Here is a 19,015-nt window from a genome sequence, read left to right on the forward strand (position 1 = left end):
GGTAAATTGCGAGTCATAGAACCATACTTAGAAACTTCTACTTTAACATAAATAAAAAATAAGGAAGCAAATAAATAAAAACACTAAGCATTCTCCATTCTCCAAGGTCAAGCTTTCAAAGATCCTTTACCCACATCTAAAGCAGCAGCCCTATTTTTATAAATGGCTTCTGTAGCTGAGCCACGGAACTCAAAGGCTGCTCTCTGTTCTTCTATCAGCAGATTTGATTCTAGGTAATGGGCCCTTGTAAGGAAAAACTTACTTCTGTGTGTTTCTCCTTTGCTTTCACACTACTACCACACTCACACTTTTGATACAAGATGTGTGGGGCTTTTTCTCACACCAAGCAATTTTTTGCAACACCAGCTGGGTGTCCTACAATTCAATTCAATTATGACACTAACCAGAGTTAGTTAAGTCCCCACAGGTTAAGGACTCAGTCCTACAACACTGTCCCCAACTTTAGATGTCAATTATAAGTAGTAGGACCTTTGGTTACCCACAACTGCTGTCCAACTTAGTATAAATTGGAGGTTCCCATGACCCCCCTCCTTGGGTTCAATCATTTGCTGAAACAGCTCACAGAACTTAGGGAAACATTTACTTACATCTACCAGTTTATTATAAAGGATATGATAAAAGATACAGATGAACAGTCAGATGAAGAGATACATAGAGCAAGATCTTGGAGGATCTTAACACAGGAAATTCAGTCACCATGGAGTTGAGAAGTACCACCTTCTAGGTACATGGATGTGTTTGCCAACCGAGAAACTCCCTAAACTCTGTACTATGGGGATTTTATTGGAATCTCCATCATGTAGGCACAATGGAATATTAACTCTGTCTTTTCTCTGGAGAATGGAGATTAGGGCTGAAAGTTTCAAGCTTTTAATCTTGGCTTGGTCTTTCTGGTGATTGACCCCCATCCAGAAGCCCACTTAGAGTCACCTCATTAGAACAAAACACATTCCTATCACCCAGGAATTTCAAGGAAGTCTCAAGGAGCTCAGTGTCAGGCATTCTTTTCACTCAGGAAATTACAATGGTCTTAGGAGCTCTGTGTCAGGAACCACATTTAAAAAAAATTTCACAGCCTTGCTGGAAAAACGTCCACCATCTTGTGAACTACCTGTGACTGTCATGACCTGCAGAGAAAGCTAAAGGTAAAACTTACAAACACTCCTTGCCCTACAAGGGATGGATGAAAATATAAGCTATTCGGTGTCTGAGATTTCAACTCTTCCTGACTTACTAGTGTATGATAGCCATCTGGGTTAAAAAGAAAAAAAAAACTATTCATTTGAAAAACCAACTATTCAGTGAATAATCTGTGGATGGAAATCTGTGTTGTTAAGATATCAAAAAATTATACTTTTGTTTACTTTTTTATCTATCCAACAAAACTGGATTATGATGTGATAATAAAACACCTCCAAAACATAGCAACTTAATACAACCAGTTTAATTCTTTCCATGCTAAATATTAAAGGTGGATCATAGGAGATTTCAGTCTTGTCACTAAGAAACCCAGGCTATGGAAATTCCATCTTAACATATAGCTTCCGGATCGTCACAGCAAGGGAATGCCAGACTGCACATGGGCTCTTAATATTCCTACCACTGGTTGACACGTATAATTTCTGCTCCAGTTTTATCATCCAAAACATATAATATAGCCCACCTAACTTCAGAGGTGGTGGGAAGTTCACTCCTTTCAAACTAACTCCTAAAAGTAGAATGTAATACTTGTGAATACATTAAGACATGTTTTTCATTGGAGCACTTGACAGTTCACATTTCTGTGTAAGAAGTAGAAAACACTCCTCCTCACCTCCATAGCCTCTTCTCACTTAAAGTTCAAGTCTGACCCAAATATTTCAATTCATACACAGCACCTCAAACACTTCTGAACTAGCTTCTTATGATATAGAAGAATTCGCTAAAGGATTCTGGCACAGGCACTAGCAACTTTTCAGAAATAAGAGGAAGATGATTTGTGTAAGCAAAAGAAATAGTGAGGCCTTGCTTTTCACAAATATCTTCTACCCACAAAGTCTATCAGTTTTACCTCTTTAGGTTAAAAGAACCTTAAAGTTATTTTAAATTTAAAAAGCAATGTATGCTCAGAAATTTCAGAAAGGGTAGGAAAGAATCAAGACAATTCAACGTAATCTTTTTCACTACCTAGAGATATCTATTTCTTATTATAGAGAACTTCAATACATATTCAAAAGTATCTAAGCATTTGATACATGGCATTATATTGTTAGGCGTTTAAGGAGATTATAGTTTTATGCATTATAAATAATGATGCAGTAGGAATTTGTGTGCATCAATCTTTGTACAAATCTCTAAGTATCAGATTAGATTAATAAAAATATAATAACTAAATAAAAAAGTGAGGACCTTTTTAAAGTTCTTAATACATATTGCTCACCTGTAAAATCCATAAGGTCAGGAACTTTGCCTTATTTGCCCCTGGGTCAGCAGAGCCAGAAAAGTGACTGGCACATAGTAGACCTTCACTAAGAATGTGCTAAATGAATGAATGAATATATTGCAAAGAGACTTTCCAAAATAAACTGTACTTTCAAACATTATTTTTCCCACAGAAAGTTAAGTCTATCACTTGTTGCCATCTTGATCTGATTCGTTGTTTAGCTAATTTCTTTCTTCCTGATACTCACTAAAGGAATAGGTACATTTAATGAGAGCCATTTCCTGGGAAGTAGTAAATGAGAGGATACAAATTTACTTTTCCCTCTAAGTCCTCCCCCAAATTTCCCTGAGACCTTAGGATTCAACAATTTATTTGACAATTTTGCAGCAAGAAAAAGAAATACACTCCATAGGAAAATATTTATATTTTCCTAAAGCCTGGGTAGGGGATAGATGCTTATAGTTGAATGAATATAAATACTATAAATTACTGGTGTGTGTGTGTGTACACCCACTAACGGACACAATAACACCAATTACATTTTGCCTCAGATGAAAAAATGTTTTAAAAAATTGTTCATATTCTTCAAATTAATCCACATCCAAAATGCATATATTGTTTTCCGTTTCTAAACAGTACTATGATCTCAGCTCAATCAGCCTTTGACAAATTCTTTAGCTTGCCTGGCTCACTTTTCTCTAATAATACAAACGAAGTACACATGTAGTAGTTTGATATGAGCTTCTATATCTCAATTCCTAAATTAAGACCTTTCACAGAGCTTTTAATAATACAGTCCCATGCTCCTGGAATTACAAAGTTAAAAATGATTCCTTCTTTGCCTTTCAACAAATTTCAGTTCTCTCCTCTGTGTGCATGTAAATTCTATTAATGCTAATGGAGGCAATGCATGTGCATACGGAGTGGAATATATCTCTAAACCACACTTTAATCTTTAGCTACGTAACTCTGGCGCCTGTTCAAATGATGCATGTGCCTCAGATACACACTGTATGTCTGGTTTCTGGTCTGGATATTAAAATTTATTCATGTATTTTTAGTAGCTATTACAACATTTTGGCCAACAAATTTTCCTATTATTATTATACATGTGTTGAGTTTTCACTGAGTGCTAAATGTGACTGTAAACATTCATGATTTATTATAATGTAATAAGAATGTAAATGCAACTCCTGACCAGGTTATATTTGTTTTAAAAAATGGAAAATTTCTGTTGTTTTCCACCTGGTTAAACATAGGTGGTAAAGAGAAAACATAATGCAAACAAAATAAATATAAGTAACCTGGTTGCTTGTTTCTGTACTGAATCATGGTTATCCTTACATTAAAAAAATTTAATGCATGTATTTAAAACCCAGTTAAATGATATATTAGGTTTACTAAAAATACTAAAAATATTTTATTAACCATATTAACTTTTTGGAGAAAGTGGTTAGCTAAATAATTTTGCATTGTTTTTACATAATCCTAATTGATGTTCTGTAAAACCATGTAGCAATTTCTCAAGAGAGCCCTACGTATCTCCATCTTTACATTTCTTCTTTCCTTTTCCACTTTTTATAATATTGTCCCAAAAGATTAAAAGAAGATAATCCTGAAATATGTAAAATATTGCATGGCCAAAACTTATATACTTTGAGGTGAAGAAAAATGGTAATTTTTCTCTATAACTTATCTCTTCTTATTCTGAAGCCCTATTCCAGTAGAAAAAAATTCCCAATTAAATGTAATTCAGTCTATTTGCGTTTTGAAATGTGAATATTCAGTCAATGCAAAGTTCAAAATCTCTGTCAGATCTGTTTTTCCCTTCCTTCCCCTTTCCCTTCCAGAAACAGTAGAGGGAGTGTGAAGCTTTCATATCCTCAGGCTGTGATGTAGGGAAGCTCTCCTGTGATCCATGCAGTTTTGTCAGTTCTTTTGGTTGCAGCCCAGTCATTGGCCTCAACCAGTCTTCAGGCATAAAAATCCACCTTCTACAGGAACTTCAAATTATATGGCACTCACATACCCTCTCAGACACCTCTCATTAGCTCCATTCTTCAGCGATCTAATCTCTTACACAGTGGCATGTTTGATGTGGCTTTATTCCAATTTCAGGACTTCTCTAAAAGACTTGCAATGTCCTAAACCATGTCTTAAGAAGCCAAGACTAAGGGTCCCTTCACTAGGAACCTGTGTGTTTCCATCACCCTTAACCTCTGCCTGCAAGGCCCCTTCCCAAGTTTAAACCCCAAGGTGTGGAGTCAAGACATTCATCACTGACCTTTCACTGCCTTTCTCTCTCTCCTCCTCTCAGTGAATTTTCCACTTTCCCTTCCTATCTCACCAGAACTATTGCTAAAATGTATATTTCTTCTTTTCTATTCCACGGCATTTGCCTTTCTCCTCCCTTATTCTTTGTTAACAATACTGGCTTTATTCAGGTATGAGTCAGAGTTGTGTTCAGGGGAGCCTGAGCCCCTTCTCAACTTCAGAGAGCATTATTTGGAGTAAGCCAACCTTGGTAATTCCATTACTCTGGTGACTTGTTTAGGAATGACATGTGATGCAATTATGATCGTTGAGATGTGAGAAGAGACATCCTGGGGCTTCCGGCAAAATGCTCAAATGTGAATGTCTTCATCTCCCATGCTGCCTTTGGATATTTATGAGGACATAAGGCCTGAACTGTTGCAGTCATTTATTTTGCACCTATGACAAGAGTAGCCACCATGCTAAGAATGGCACACAGAATAAAAACAAAAATAATAATGTCATTGAGCCATTGAGCTAGACACCCTCCCTAGAACCAGTCATCTCAAGATTTCTTTTTATGTGAGAGAATATTTCCTTATGGTTAAACACTCCTAGTTGGCTATTATTTGCGGCCAAAAGCATACTAACTGATTATATCTTCTCTGGGGTAAAAATGTCAGAACGGCCACACAGAGAGAAATCAGAGACCAGACAAGGAAAACTATATGGAAATATAGTGTAAAAAAATTATGCCCATAACAAATACGCTGTTGTCAAGTGAGGTGAGAGATATGTAGTATCATTTCACAATTCTCTCTGAGGGGGCTCAGCTATAAAAGAGTTATTGGTGGACTTCCCTGGTGGCACAGTGGTTAAGAACCGCCTGCCAATGCAGGGGACAGGGGTTCAATCCCTGGTCCAAGAAGATCCCCCATGCCACAGAGCAACTAAGCCCATGCGCCACAACTACTGAGCTTGCACTCTGGAGCCCGCAAGTCACAACTACTGAACCTGTGCCACAACTACTGAAGCCTGTGCACCCTAGAGCCAGCGCACTGCAACTACCGAGCCCACGTACCACAACTACTGAAGCCTGTGTGCTCTAGGGTCCGCATGCCGTAACTACTGAGCCCGCGTGCTGCAACTACTGAAGCCCGTGCGCCTAGAGCCGTGCTCTGCAACAAGAGAAGCCACCGTAATGAGAACCCTGCTCACCACAACTAGAGAAAGCCCACGTGCAGCAACGCAGACCCAATGCAGCCAAAAAAAAAAAGAGTCATTGGTGAATTCAGGTTCCTACCCAGGAGTAATGAGTCCCAGTTGGCTACCTGGACATTATTGAGGCTAGATTTAATCTAGCCTGCATTAAAAAAGAGCACCCAAAGTGCTATTAGCCCCTATTTAGTGGCATCTTTGATAGAGACCCAGATGTCTACAGTGCTTGAAAGAGAACTCCAAAGAGTTCTTAATGACTCAGATTAAAAAAGACAAGAGATAACTCTGATTTATCAGATGCTGCCTTCCATTTTTTTTGTTTGTGCTTTTTTTTAGTTATAAATATACATAGTTAACAGAATCAACGAGTTCTACAAAGTTTTCACTAGGAAAAAAAAAAGCCATCTCTCTTCTGTACTGTCATATCCTGCTTCCCAGAGACAACCACTCTTAGCTCTTTAAGGTAAATCTTCTGGAATTTGATAATGTATTAGTTTGCTAGGGCTGCCATAACAAAATACCATAGATTGTGCCTTAAATAACAGAAATATATTTTCTCACAGTTCTGGAGGCTACAAGTCTAGGATCAAAGTGTCAGCAGGTTTGGTTTCTCCTGAGGCATCTCTCCTTAGCTTGCCTTCTCTGTGTGCCATCTGTGAGAAGGACACACTTCTCCTCACATATCATTTTCTCTGTGCCAATGCGTCCCTGGTGTCTCTCTGTGTATGCCCTCATCTTTTCTTATAAGGACACCAGTCAGATTAGATTGAGGCCTACCCTAAAGGCTTCATGTTAACTTAATTACCTCTTTAGAGGCCCTAGATCCAAATACAGTCACATTCTAAGGTACTAGAAATTAGGGCTTCAACATATGAATTCGGTGGTGGGGGAGGGCACAGTTCAGTCCATAACAAATAATGTAAATTGAAAATATTTATATTGCAGTTACTACATAGCAGTACAGTGGTGATCTAAGCTCACTTACATATTATCCTCACAATAATCGTGTGTGATGTGTATCATCATATCTCCCTTTTATAGATGAGTACTGATATTCAGAGAAGTCAAGTAACATGCCTAAGGTCACACTGCTGGAGAGCAGCAGAGCTATCTTTCAAACCTAGGCAGTCTGAACCCAAAATTCATGTTCTTAATACTAAAGTATGCTCCATTCTTATATTGCTACTTCTCTCTATAGAAGATGAGCATTTAGTTCTCTAACACAGCAAATACAAACACATGAACACATGCACATACACATGTGCATGTACACACACACACCCATTCTTCCCTCATCTTCTCAATATTATTATTTCATTAATTTTGGTTAGATCAATATTCAACATTTACCTTTTATGATTATGTATGTTTTTTACGGTTAGGCAGTAAAGACATTATTTCTTTCTCTTTCTTGCATATGTTTTCATTTCCCTGGAGTTAATAGCAATCTTGTTTTTACATTTACTTAGTTTTATGTGTAGTTATCACCAACTTAACCCCACTCTGAAAATTATTAAATCTCTTCTCAATTTTTTATTCACGGTAGGTGTTCTAGTGATTTCATCTTGAATAATTTCTGCCAGAGCTTTTGGACTTACTCAAATCTGGATTCGTCATTCTCTAAAGCCTAAGGGACAACCAACATCTTGGTATTTGCTTAATCCACATCATAGAGATTTTGCTTTGCTTCTTCTTTCATGGACAATACATCTTATAGTTTCTTATACTATGTCCTCATTTTACGGGAGTATATCTTCCAGGAGCTTCCAAAGAAGACAAATGGGGAGGTAAATTTTTTGAGAACTTTCAGGTCTTCAAATGTCTATTCTATCTCACACTTAACAGTTTGCCTGGCTGTGGAATATTAGCTTAGAAGTCATTTTTCTTCACCATTTTGAACCTATTGTTATATAGTCTTTAAGCGTCCAGTGTGCTAAGAAACCATTCTAATACTTAATACTCTGTATGTGACCTATCTATTCTCTCTGGAAAGTTACAGAATCTTGTTTTTGCTCCCTAGTATTCTGAAATTTTGCTGTGAGGTGCCCTATATTCACAACTGGGCCAAGCACTCAACCTGGAAGCTCATATCCTTAAGTTCTTAGAAATGTTATTATTTTACTGATGATTGCTTTCCCCTTATTCTCCCCCATGACACCCATTTCCTCTATTGTCTCTTTCTGAAGCTTTATTTATTCAGATGCCAGATATTTAGACTCACTTTCAGAACACCTTTCGCTGTACTTTCTGAGATTTCCTAAACTTTACCTTTATACTTATCTATTGAGTTTTCTACATTTCTACCATCATTTTTTTTTTTTTTTTTTTTTTTGCTGTACGCGGGCCTCCCACTGCCGTGGCCTCTCCCGCTGCGGAGCACAGGCTCCGGACACACAGGCTCCGCGGCCACGGCTCGCGGGCCCAGCCGCTCCGCGGCACGCGGGATCCTCCGGGACCGGGGCACGAACCCGCGTCCCCCGCATCGGCAGGCGGACTCTCAACCACTGCGCCACCAGGGAAGCCCACCATCATTTTTTTTTAATTTTCAGAAGCTCTTTTTTATTCTTTCAATTTTTCTTCTTACAGTGTCTTGCTTTTGTATCATGGATGTAATATCTTCTCGTATTTATTTGAGGTTATTAATCTTTTTCTATTTTTTTTTTTGTTTGTTTTAGCTTCTGTAATAGATAGGGTTTCCTGAGGCCGAGATTTAGGGGCAGGTGGTTAATCGGGGAGTGCCTTCAGGAACAATACCTTTAAGTGAGTGAGGAAGGCAGAATTGGGCTGACCGAGAAGCTGACCTCTGATGCAGTTGCAACAGCCAATCCCACAGGGAATTCTGAAGCCAGAATGGCCCTTTAGAGTTGTTCCCCATTTTTGTCCCCAGTTGAGGCAAGGGAACCATGTCTTTGTGACCGCAACTCAACATCTTACCTCTCAACCAGATGTGGGCTGCTCTGAGGAGAGGATGTAACCCTAGGCAAAGTGACACTTCTCAGTCACTCAGCTGAAAGTGAGCCCTCAGTAGTCAACATTACCAGCAGCTGGAGGAAAGCTTCAGTCCTTGAAGAGCCAATCTGAACAGTGCAACACAGCATCTACTAGTCTTTATCTTTCAGGTTAAAAACTTGCTTCAGTTAATTAGTGATCTTTGGTTTTTCATATTTAAGAGTGAGGTACTAAAACGTTTTCTGAAAGCTCTAAGTTCATGTTAGCACTTGTCAACTGTGAGCTTTACTGTACTGTGTTTGGGCCGGTCATTCCATTGGATTCCCCAGATGTCTTTTCTCTTGACTGGTCACATTTCATAAAGAAGCATCTTCAGCCTAGACTGGACTGTGAACACTCTGTGCACCAAGTGGGAAAAGAGAAATGAGAGAATGGGTCTTGATATTCGGTATGCAAATGCTCAATTAATCACTTTGTTTTCAGTGAGTTACTTATTCCTCCCCTACCTCTTCCTGGTACTTTTTTTTTTTTTTTGCGATACGCGGGCCTCTCACTGTTGTGGCCTCTCCCGTTGCGGAGCACAGGCTCCGGACGCGCAGGCTCAGCGGCCATGGCTCACGGGCCCAGCCGCTCCGCGGCATGTGGGATCTTCCCGGACCGGGGCACGATCCCGTGTCCCCTGCATCGGCAGGCGGACTCTTAACCACTGCACCACCAGGGAAGCCCCCTGGTACATCTTAATCCAAAGAGTTTTGTGGGATTTTTTCTTTTTTTAACCCAGTCCAGAAACTAAACCAGAAGATTGGGGAAGGGAATTTGCCTGGCTGTGAAACTGGGAACTTAACTGCTTAAAGAGGCTTTCAACCATTCTTCCTATTTTTAGCCCCACCTTCAATGGCATTTCCAGAGGTAACTGGAGAAGCCAATTCCTGAACCTTTTGGATATTCTGCAATGTGAAAGCTTCTCAGCTTTTCCCACTGTCAGCGAAGAATTTGGCTTTCTGGGTCTGCTGAGTCAGTACCATTCATTCATCTGCTTTCCAGCTTCCAGAAATTTGCTATTTCTTCCTCTTCCAATCTCTCTGTCCTTGTTGGTGTACACCTTTTCAAAAATATCTCTTTATTGTCATTTTAGGAAGCAAAAGTATATGTGTCTACTTAATCTCTTACATATTCTTTTTCTTTCCTCTTTCTCACATACACTTTTAAAATAGGTAGAATATTCTCCTGGTTCTAAAGAAAATGTCTTTTTTACCCATCTCTCAGCTACCCAGTTGCCTCTTTTGCCTCTGATCCCAAGCAGGTAATCACTTGTATTAATCCTTTGTGTATCCTTCAAGAGTTTATGAATATAAAAGGAAATATGAATATGTATTCTTATTCTTTCCTTTTTAGACAAAAGGTAGCTTAAGACTGTTCTGCATCTTGCAGTTTTCATTTAATATTGCTTAAAGCTCTTTGCATATCAGTGTAGAGCTTTCTCATTCTCTTTAACAGCTGTGTAGTATGCTATTTATCCAACCTCCTATCAAGGGACATTTATTTCCAATTTTTGCTATAATAAACTTATGAATAACCTTAAACATAAATGATTTTGCATGTGCACAAGTATATCCACAGGCTAAGTTCCAAGAAACATGTTGCTGGACCAAGTAGTGTCTATCATTTATAGGGCTGATAGATGTTATCCACTGGTGGTTGTACCAATTTTTAATCCCAGCAGTGGAAGAATGTCTAGTTTATTTATTTATTTATCATCCCCCAACACACACACCTTCTAGTGTTTAACAGAGTATATTACAAAAATAACTGAATAGGTGAAAACGGTATCTCACAGTACTTTAACTTGGCATTTCTTTTAGTATGAGTAAAACTTTTCATATGTCTGAAACACATTTTTATCTCATTTTGCTTGAGTTGCATTCAATTCTTCATAATGTAGAGTTAAAACTTTTCTTTGGGGAGAAAAATGGTGTGTGTGTGTGTGTGTGTGTGTGTGTGTGTGTGTCTGTAAACAGAAATTCAAAGGCATCCTTAAAACACTGTTGAGTCAAACGTATTATTATGGTATGAACAAAAAATATCTCTTGCTACAACTAAAACACCATGTGCTGGTATTTTCTAGGGACAATGGAAATTATCCAAATACTTTATCTAGAGCAAGGCATTTCTCATACAGAAAAACATATCTAGTCAGAAGGTACACTAACTCAAATTATGAGTTCACTAGTCTTGGTTGAGAAATATGCTTAAGAGCAAGGCATTTCTCATACAGAAAAACATATCTAGTCAGAAGGTACACTAACTCAAATTATGAGTTCACTAGTCTTGGCTGAGAAATATGCTTGGAAAGATGGTTAGTCCATATCAGGAATACCTTAAAATCAACTGTGGTATTGTGGAGAAAATACTGGGCTTAGAATCAGAAGGCACAGTATATTACATTAGTCAGGTGATGTAATCATTCTCAGCCTCAGTTTCCTGATCTGAAAAATGGAGATAGTAATATCTGCCCCACAGAATTTGTAAACTGTCCACCACTGAGAACCATTAATGTAAATTACTTCTAATCAGTAAACTCAGGAAGGAGGTAGTAACATGAGTCAGGTAAAAAACACCTAGAATATAGAAACAGAATTACTTGAAGCATAAAAAAAATTAAGGAATATTAAGAAATATTAGTATAAACAAATAGAATAGTACCTGATGCTAAGAAAGCATGTATAATCTGAAGGCACAAAAGAGAATGTCTTCACTAGAAATGAGGCAAAAAGATTTACCAATTTTGTGATTACATAACTTACCCATTTTATGATTATAAATATTATAGTGTAAATAAAAATGTTCCATAAAAACTATAAGCCTTTACATCACAGACAAAAGCCAGTAGAGTAGGGAATAAAATATACTGAATTGGCAAAATTTAGAAACGTGTTTTGTGAAACAGATTCTTCTGTTTTATGTAGGTCATCCTATATATAATTTTAAATACAAATTATTCTCAAATAAAGACTGAATTTATATTTTTTCATTTTATAATTATTTACTAAAAAATGTTTGTTAAATCAAGAAAACCTCATCTTATTTCCCTATTTTTATATTTTAATTTTTACATATAATATAAAAATAAAATTGAGAAATATTCATATGGAATATAAAAGCATTTTTTCAAATGTGTGTATACCTCAAAAAAAAAAAAAAAAACTAATGTCATGTAACTGCCTGTGAAATGCATGTTCTTCCTCAGATTCAATTTTTTAGTTGCAGTAATAGGTCCCCCTGGTGGAGGCTGAAAGTATATTTTGTCCTATTTTTCTCTTTCTGAATACTATTCTAATGTGAACAGATTAAGTACATTTACATTCTTCCTTGAAGAAATGCATAGAGAAAGGTTTAAGAGAAGAACTGGTTGATTAAAATAAGTTAGAAGGCCTGTGAATTAACTGTCAATTGCACCACATGTAAATTTGTTCTTAACACATTCATAATTACAAGAATCAAAATCCCTCCCCCTAAAAAGAACATCCTCAAAACATAAGATTTAGTTAATAGAGATTAACAAAGTTGAATATGTAACAAGATGAAGCTTCAAAAAATCAGACCCATAGATTACAAGAATCTAGCTAATGACTCCTCTTATTGGTCTACATCTATTAATGTATACAAGGCAAATGGCTCCCTAGAGACAAAGTGCAATCACTGTTCACTGAAAACTCAAAAGAATATTACCAAATTGAAGTAACAAGAGATATTACACTTCTCACTTTTAGGTTACATGGGATGATACCCTAAGTGATACAAAATGGGAGAAATAAGTGTGCCAACTTCTTCTATGCATGAATGAAACAAGTTTTTGAAATGAAACCAGAACCAGGTGTTCCCATTCAATCCCATCAGTGGATTCCCACCCAGTCACCTTAGAATAGTATGGAACTAAGATTTCATTCCGTGCTCTTTTGAAAACTGAGGTCAAGCAAAGTCAGTCTCAGGACAAAAACAGAAATTTGGATGATATTGTTTTCCACATCCTAGAGGTCCTGGAGATCCCAGAACATCCAAGATCAGATTGTAAATGCACAAGCCAATAACTACTGAGCAGTCCTTGCCATCAGTGTCTCTCGGCCACCCATCCTTTTCCGACAACTCCTTCTAGCTTCTCCCACACCACTCCTAAATCTCTGGCTTCCTGAGCAGCTATTGATATGGTTAGCAGCTATTGAATTGGGCATTCCTCAATGCCCAATTTATCAGAATCCTGAGCCATGTTTTAAGATACTGGGCCATACATTACAGCAAACCTAATTTCTTTTAATTTCATGTTTCTAGACTTTCTTTAGAAAGTAGTATATGGGATATGTCACTGGGCAAACAATGAGTCTGCGAATTACTTTGCACTTCGGAAACTTCTACATCAACACAGTTAAGTCAGAGTCTAAATCAAGCTTGTATTTTTTTTTTACCTCTTAGCCCTCACCTTTTACCTTGGTCTGGATTCCTGGAACAAATACCTTGATTATGTAGGAACAGGTTAACTACTCTGTAGATTAACAACACTAAGGTATAGCAGGAACCCAGTATTTTCCCTCCCCTACAGTCTAGGAGTTGGGGGGATGTACTGGAGAATAAGGGGCTGCTGTAGGTTCTCACTCCCACTTCAACCAGAGATGCTTCTCAGTTAACTCAGCACGTCTCCAATCCCAGGGAGACAAAAGGATGAAGGAGAGACTAAAAGGGGTAAAAAGCAGCTATTTGTGATGGGGAGATAAGCCTTGCCCCAGGTCTCTGCTAGCCAGTTAATTTAAAAACTCTTTCAAATTAACACTGAATAACTGAAGGTGACTCTGATTTGTCTCTTCTTCCTTCCATCTGGTTTGTAATCTATTACTGCTCATTAAATAATCTTACTGTATTTGTGCTGGAGACGTTTGCTATAAATTTTTCTTTGGAAAAAGATGAGATATAAATTATCAATAAAATAGAAACAAAGAACTCTTTAAGGAAAAAATTTGCCTTTTCTCTTTTTCACATGAATTAGAAATGAAGAAATGAATACCCTTTAGAAATGAAAACCCTAATAGCTGCTAGGAATTAAGATTAGCTTTTTACAATAATTTTTTAATATCTCTTGATCATAATAACTTAAGTAGAAATATAAACTGTTATGATTTTAAGCTTATTTCAACCAAATGGAAATAGTTAACATTATTATTGTTTTGACCAAATGTAAACAATATATGATTTATATAATTCTCTACTTTGAGATACCCCAGGTTCCCTAAGAATATACTTCCTTCAAATGGACTGAACACTGTGCTTGCTCATATGCTTATGAACATTCCAAACAAGAAACTAATGTGGGTTTAAAGTTTTCCTCTAAGCAATCTCCTAGCTACCTGGGTCTGGGTACACCTGAGAGTCCCTTAAGGGCCTTGGAGATCCCAGAATTTCCAGGATCAGAACTGTAAGTCACCTGGGCCCATAGATCAATAATTCCAACCAAAGTACACGCCTAATTATATGAAAATTCGTATTTTAATAAAATTTGCAATTCACAAAACATTTTCACAAGTGTAATCTAATTTTTCCCAAAACCAAGTAAGTTACAACAGATATTACATTTTCTAGTTTTTAAAAATCTTTCCTAGCTATTTTTTTCTTTTAATCTTTGCTATAGCAGTGAAAATAGCCAATTAGATTTGAACATAGTTTTCTTTCGTAAAGAAAATCCTTAGAATCTATATCTTGCTGCTTTTTTTTTTCTATGAGGGAGTTATTTTGTTTTTATTGCCAATGCTGAAAAGCATCACATCATCTCTTAGGACTTAGGTTTGCAATAATTCTCTCTCAGCAGGATTGGTATAGAAAAAGTCTCCTGGAAAGTTTAGTTTTGGCCAGCTATTTCACATTTAATTGAATATGATTATCTTAATAGAAAATGAAAAAGAAAAATGTAGATTTTGCTTAAAGTATGGTTAAGTTTACCAGCTTGGCAAGGACTTTAAATGCCTGAATTTTCAACACAAGCAAAATGCATGTTTTCTAAGGAAAGACTGCTCCTCAGTAAGCCAAACACAAATCATTAATCTGCTGCTAAATTTAAGGAGGTCATCCATGATAGGAAATATGATTTGGAAATATTTTAACCATTTAGCATTTAGCCGATGTATGCTGAATGCTATTTACTCTAAAGAGACAGCCATTAGGAGTAGGCTTGTATCAATGAGTCACCAGAATTTATGTTCTACAACAGTACACGTTTCTTAGCTGTCAGGCTTACACAGACCTTTTGGAAGACCTTGGGGATAGACAGTCTATGATGATGCCACACGGAGAAAATAATTGCTCTTTTCAGAGAACACAGTGGTATGTTGGACAAATGTTATAATCATATTAAAATTAGAAATATTGGACTCCAGAAGTCTATTAAGTATCCCTGATTTCTTTTATTACGGAATAAAGAAAACCCATTTAAAAATATTTTTAATTAAGTATAAAATGGAAGTAACCCTGCTGATCTTTGATTCTATAAAATGTCAGTAATCTTCCCAAAATTACCATACAATGAAAAAATATTTTACGTATTCTCAGAACAGCGCAAGACATACAGCTTTCCCAAGTTCTAAAGAAAATGACAATTTGGATTTTTGTAGACAATTAGATAATACTATTATAATTACACTCAATATTTACAGTACAACTCACAAAGGTAACTCTTAACATAAATATATTATCTCAGAAAAAACAGAGACTTGATTTCACTAGTTTTAGATTGTATTTGGCAATCTTTTGTAGAGTCTTAGATGAAGTTTTCAATGAATGCTGTAACTGTAGAATGACATATGACTTAACGCAGAATCAGGATATGTAGGCAAATTACCTATTTCAATTGAATGGGTAAGCCTAGGCTGTTTAATCAAGATCTCCAAGACCCAATTAAGCTGCCATCCAGATGACTGCCACATTTCATCCCAAGAATTTCTCTTTGCAACCCAAATCCTAAACAAGTCATCATTCGACCATTAAAATAACCTTTACTGACCCTCTTCTCTGACCACAGAGACCGACAAGAGATTTGCTTTAGACTATCAGGTCCATAAACCTTCCTCCTCTCCAGCTAGATGCCTCAAAGATCTTCCCACACATCCTTTTACCAAACATACTCCTAAGCCCAAGGTTCCTTCCATTTCCTACCAAGAATTTAAAGAGTTCTTTCTTCATTCAAACAGCCCCTAAAATAAAATCTTCTCCACAAAGGGTAAGTGGAAAAAATGTTTTCTCAAAATGAAAATATTTTATGACTATTCAATAATATGCACTTTATCAATAAGCATTTGTTTAATATTATTTTTTTCCCAAACATCTACTTTTTCAATGTGTTGACTCCATGATTTTAAAAACAGTCTATCTAAGCTTATTAGCTTCCAGAGGACTGGCACCAAATGTTAACTCACATGAAATAATACATATTACAACAAATGCCATGCTAGATTATGCATAAATGTTTAATGCTTTTGCTGTTGAGCCTCTGAATTCCAGATTCTATCTCTTAGTTTTGTAGTTTTAAAAGTCTGATCCTTTACACCTTGAGATAGTTTATGAAAGTCATTGTAAGGAGATAATACAATCTAGTGGCTATGAGTGAGCCATGGAGTCAGAAGACTTAGGATCAAATTCCAATTCCAATTCCTATTACCTTGAACAAGTTACTTAAGCCTAAGCTTTGGTTTTCTTGTGTGTAAGACAACCCAACAGTATCTATCTCAGGTTACTGAGATTAAAATATATAATGTATGTAAATACCTATGTGTGCCTGGAACACAGCAACACTTAAGTTACTTTTTTTTTTTTTTTTGCGGTACGTGGGCCTCTCACTGTTGTGGCCTCTCTCATTGCGGAGCACAGGCTCCGGACGCGCAGGCTCAGCGGCCATGGCTCACAGGCCCAGCTGCTCCGCGGCATGTGGGATCTTCCCGGACCGGGGCACGAACCCGTGTCCCCTGCATCGGCAGGCAGACTCTCAACCACTGCGCCACCAGGGAAGTCCAAGTTACTAAATTTTTAAAGACATTTCCTTTATAAAACTTAGCTGCAGAATGGACAGAATATTCATGTGGAAAAAAACTACTTCTATAATTTCATGTAAATACAAAGGAAAAAGGTTGAAAGAATCTCTAAAATAACAATGGTTACTATTCCTAGAGATCAGGTGACAGTTATGTCCTAGACTGCCCAGGCTAGTTCTGAATTACACCTGTTGTGCCAAGATAAATAATAGTCTCCCCTAAGCTCCTTCACTCTCAAGTAACCCGGTTTAGACCATAAAATATATGGTCAATTGTGTTGGTCATTAAACTTTCCCCCCCCACAGTTCCAAACCACTATTCTGTATTCAAATGTGTAACAGTAAGGTTGGGACTGTGTAAACTACATTTCCCCCTTGCCAGCTGAATTTTTTTAAGCTCCACTAAAAAGAGGACTAGAAGAATAAAACAGGAAGGCAGGAGGGGAAAAGACTCTTTTGCTGTTTCCAGTTTGCCTGGAGTTCCTGTCAGCATCCCCAGGGCAACAGTTCTTCGTTCCAGGAGCAACACTTGGTTCCATCCTCCAGCTTTTTCTCGAGATTCCCCAAACCAGCCTCATCATTCCCCATCAACATTAGCACCACCTACCAGTGCCCCCTTCCTCAACCATCTCCGAGTCTCTGCTCCATAGGACCATTCCTCCCAGCTTCTAGTTTCCAGTAACTATAACTTTTACCCTCAGCTATCTCAGTGTTCCTTTCCTGATTTTTTTTTTTTGGTTCTCCAGCACCAATTTAACCTATTCCCTATATTACACTCTGTGAAAATATCCAGTTGTGCTCCTCTTGATGTCTGAGGTCTAACTGAAACTGATACTATTCAGAGGAATGGGAGTGGAGCTGGCAGTTTAAAAAAAAAGAATTTTCACTTTTACTTTATATAATGCCTTTACATATTACTTATGTAATTTGTTTAACTTCATATTTTAAGTGATTTTTTGAAACTCTTTTGCCTTCTTCACATTGGTCTTCAGAACATTAGAAATTATCTTTAGTGTAGAACACATCACCAGCAATTCCCAAGAGAATTTACACCCAGAGATTAGCATCAGACAGAATGGTTTAGGGAGTTGAGGAAATTAGCAACTCAGTTGGATCGTCTAACTCATCATGGTATTTGCTAATGCAAGACCATTAACACTGGCGCATCAACTAAATTTGAAAGTCTTCCATTAGAGGTGCTGTATGAATTTCCTGCAATAAAGATTAAATAAGCCTAGTGCAGTACCCACACCACATATTAACTGCATAACAAGCATGTTTTTGATTTCCTCCCCACCCCAACTACCTACCTCCAGACCCTAATCTAGGAGCTGTTAAGAGGCACACAACTTAAAGTAGGTTTTGATGGTTTATATATAAGACAAGATCTTAACTGACAAATCCCAAACTATCAAAGCTTACCAGACACCAGAACAGCAGATGCAGTAGGTAAGTTTAGCAAGAAAGTTATTTTCTTACATCATGAAATGCCATTGTATAATAAATGTAACTATAATGGTAAATGACTAATACCCACCTTCACTTCCTTCTTGTTTAAAGCAAATTCACTCCTTTCTTCTTATTGCTGCCTCTACTAGCCAATTTTATAAGCCTCTGACTCTACAGTTATTAACACTGGAAAAAACTTGAAAATAATTCATACCCTTCTGTAGGAGAAAGCTTTCACAAACATAAAGAACTGAAGTGAGCATTCCTCCCTCAACCCACAGTAAGAAGAAACAAAATGCTGGCATCCCAAGGAGTACCCATTTATATTAAGAATAAAGAAGTTACCTCTGTAAGTGACAAAAAGTACCTTAGGTTATTTATTCCAATAAAGTGGTAAAAGACTAGCAAGCCTAGATACATGTTTGTGTTTTATTCTTCATTTTCTTTATTCTTCAATTTCCTGGAAATCAACACATTTTGTGATTGAGATATGGAAGGCAAATTCATCAGTAAACGTGATACAATTTTTTAAATTTCACAGTCTATTTGTTGCCCTGGATATTGGTATTACTGTGAACACTGATTTCATATTCAAAACTGAATTTTAATGTGGTGAACAATTAACTTGCTTTCTAGATAAC

This window comes from Mesoplodon densirostris, chromosome 3 (genome assembly GCF_025265405.1).
Source record: "Mesoplodon densirostris isolate mMesDen1 chromosome 3, mMesDen1 primary haplotype, whole genome shotgun sequence".
In the NCBI taxonomy this organism is placed as follows: Eukaryota; Metazoa; Chordata; class Mammalia; order Artiodactyla; family Ziphiidae; genus Mesoplodon; species Mesoplodon densirostris.